Source organism: Triticum dicoccoides, chromosome 6B (genome assembly GCF_002162155.2).
Source record: "Triticum dicoccoides isolate Atlit2015 ecotype Zavitan chromosome 6B, WEW_v2.0, whole genome shotgun sequence".
Classification (NCBI taxonomy): Eukaryota; Viridiplantae; Streptophyta; class Magnoliopsida; order Poales; family Poaceae; genus Triticum; species Triticum dicoccoides.
The window spans coordinates 312,976,262-312,979,691 of NC_041391.1; positions in this window are offsets into that span (position 1 = coordinate 312,976,262).

Here is a 3,430-nt window from a genome sequence, read left to right on the forward strand (position 1 = left end):
ACCTCCGCCATGGCTCCAAAAGCCGACAAGGGGAAGGGCGTGCAGTCGGCCGAGGCGCAGTGGCTCGCGGCGCTGCGGAAGGAGCGGGCGATCTTCTCCCCCCAGCTCGGCGCGAAGGAGCTGAGGGAGTACTTCTACCTCTTCTGGTCGACGGAGACGCGAGCGCATCCGCGCACGAGGGTACTCCCGGCCGCCGCATCAGAATTGGCTCCAAACGGGTACCCATTCTTCGCGCTGTTCTTCTATAGCGGGCTCTGCCCGCCCTTCTCGGAGTTCTTCTGCGACATAATGAACACCTACGGACTCCGCCTCCTTGATTTCACCCCCAACGCTGTTCTGACCATGGCAGTTTTCGCACATTTGTGCGAAAACTTTGTCGGAGTCCACCCCAACGTAGCCCTTTTCCGCCACTTCTTCATGCCTCGAGTCGAGAGAGGAGAGCCGCTTGCCGGAGGGATCGCCTGGATCTCGAGAGTCGGCAAGAAGGAGGCGTATCTGGAGGGTGAGCTCCATAGCAAGTGGGAGGAGTGGAGGGCGGAGTGGTGTTGGATCATTGAGGAGAACCCGCAGCCGTTCACTGCCCTGCGCCAAGCTCCCATAGTGCGCGGCAACGATTGGAGCAACGTGGCCCCGGAGGACGAGAGGCTGAAGATCGCCATCACTAGGATCCTTCGCCTCAGGCTTGCCAGGCTCACTGTAGGCGCTGTCGGCGCAGATTTCCTCCGCCGCCGCATCGCCCCCCTGCAGGAGAGGGGGAGGCCCACCTGGGAATTCAAGAACTCGGCGGAAATCATGAGGCTACGGCCGGGCCTCAACTACAATTTCACCATCCTGGAGCTGGATGCAATGCTCCTGGAGTTGTTCAAACGCGATCCCCAGCACCCATTCACGCTGCCGAGGGGCGTAGTTCCATTGTGCAATAATTCTTCGCTTGACCGGATCCGCGCCATGATGCCGTTGTGCGATTCACACGGAATCGTTCCAACTTGGCAAGAGCCTGCGGATGACGTTGTGCAAGCGTTCTTCGACAACTTGGAGGAAGTGCCGGTCCGCGCTGGCGAGCAGAAGAGCCTCACCCGTGACACCACCGATGAGGAGCTGCAGCGCATCGCCACTAGGGCGAAAGAGGTTGCGGCAGCAGGTGCCGCGGGCGCGTTCGGGTTCACCGTGGAGGAGGCAGAGGCAGCCGAGGCGGCAAGCCTTGCCGAGCGCGAGGATTTTGCCGGCGAGGAAGATCTTGCCGGCCCTGAATATGAGCCGAGCGAGCCCGGTGAAGAAGAGCCCGAGCCTTCAGAAAGCTTGCCGCAGGCGGAGCCCCCGGCCCCGCCAAGAAGGCGTCTTCGCAGGGCCGCGGACGTGCCGGGGCGGTAGATGGGTCAACAGCCGCCGAGCCGCACGACACGCTCTACCGCGGCAAGTACCGTTGCCGCGGGAGCGCCTCACGCTACGGCGGCAACTAGAGCGGGATCTTCCCGGTCCACCGCCACTGCCCCTGCCAAGCGGGCAAGGGAACCTACTCCTCTGCCTCGCCGCACCGGAGGGGAGCCGGACTTCGATCTCTCCGTGCTCAGCTCCGATGAGGAGGAAGAAGAGTAAGCTTCTTTGGTGTTCTTGTAGTTCTTCAATCTTGTTGTTTTGGCCTTGTATCTGACTTGCTTCAATCTGAACCTATTCCTTTTTAGGACGCTGGCTCAGAGAGCGGCGAAGAGAGCCAAGGCCCCGGTGATTGTCATCGAGGATGATCCCACCGTGTCAGCAGGGGGTGAGTCTGAGACTACCTTGACGGACCCGGCAGCTACTCCACAAAGCAGCCCCCAGCGCAGCCCCTAGCGTAAGTTCATAGCTTGCTTCCTGCTGCAGGGCGCGCATGAGTGCTTTTTCCTTTGTTGATATCTTGACTGTTGGATTGTGTAGGAGCAGAACAGCCTCACCAGGAGGGCCTGGAAGCCGCTCCCGAAGCGCCATCTGCTTCAACTACGTCGCCAAGGGAGGATCCCCCGGCAAGGGAGCGTTCTCCGGCAAGGGAGAATTCTCCGGCAAGGGGTAGCTCTCTGGCAAGGGACATCACCAACGACCCTGCGGCGGCCGAGACTGCAACTGCCGATCTTGGTACAGGTAACTTTTTTGCCTGAAAACTTCCCTTAAGATCTTCTTCTTCTGATTTTCTTCTTTGAATATTTGCTTGATTTTTCTCCCTTCTTCGTTCTTCAGATCCATCTGCTGCGGAGCCAATGGATACTGAGGACGCCAGCGAGGAAGGCGCGCGTGGCAGCAACGACGACGCCGCCGTTAACGAAGAAGGGGCCGGTGCTGATGAGCCAGCCGGCGAAGAGGCCGCCAAGGCTGCCACCACGGAAGCTGGCGAGGGGTCGGGCGATCGCACTGACGGCCCTGAGGCCGCAGGAGCGCCAGGCGCTGCGTCGACCGCCGATCCCTCCGCCACTGCCGCGGAGCCAGGCTCCAAAGAGCCCCAGCCCGGCACCTACTTGAAGGCCGGCGACGGCATCTTCATCAAGCTCCCCTGGGCGTCGAGCTCCAGGGCGCAGGTCGAAGGGGAGAGTTTCGATGAAGAGCTGCTCGCCTCTGCTGGGCTATCGTTGGTTGATGCGCCAAGCAGCAGCAGTGGCGAGCCTAAGGAGGAGCAGCTGCTGCGGAAGCTGCTGTCACTCTACCGCGCCCGCCAAGCCAAGCTGGCTTCCCGCGAAGCACTTGTCGCGAAGGCGGGAGTGGATATGGAGAAGCGCACGGAGGAGCTCCGGGACCTCAATCAAGAAGCTCTCCGGGCCCTGGCACAGGAGCGGGAGCGACTCGCCGAGGAGCGCACGGCCTTCCTTCTCGAGAAGGCCGAAGCTGAGGAGGAACAAAGGCTTGCTGCCGAGAAGCAGTCCGCGCGAGAAGGCGAGTTGGTGCAGCGAAAGGCCCACCTTGACAGCTACGAGGAGGAGCTCGTCGCGTCCGAGGAAACACTTGGCGGGGCTCTCAAAGAAGCAAGGGATGATGCCGCAACTGCAGAGGCCGCCAAGAAGGAGCTGGAGGCGAGGGTGGCGCAGCTGGAGGCGAACATCAAGAAGAGCAGCGAGGAGCTTGCCGCGCTCAAGAGTGAGAACGAGAAGGATGCTGCCACCCATGGTGAGCTGCAAGGTCTTCTCGCTGAGAGGAGCAAGGAGCTTAGCACTGCCAAGGACTCCAACGCGGATCTCGAGCTGAAGCTGGCCACGCTGACTCAGACACTGGACGGCGCCAAGGAGCGAGAGAAGACTTTGTCGGAGAAGGTCAAGGCCGACGAGGCGCTGCTGGCGAGCATCGCCGTTACCCAGAACTCTTTTAGGGAGACGATGGAGCACTGGACCGAGGGTCTGGTGAATATCGCCGCAGTCATCGACGGGGAGCTGGCGCAGCTGGGGATGGAGGACTTTGGGTATCCTTCCGA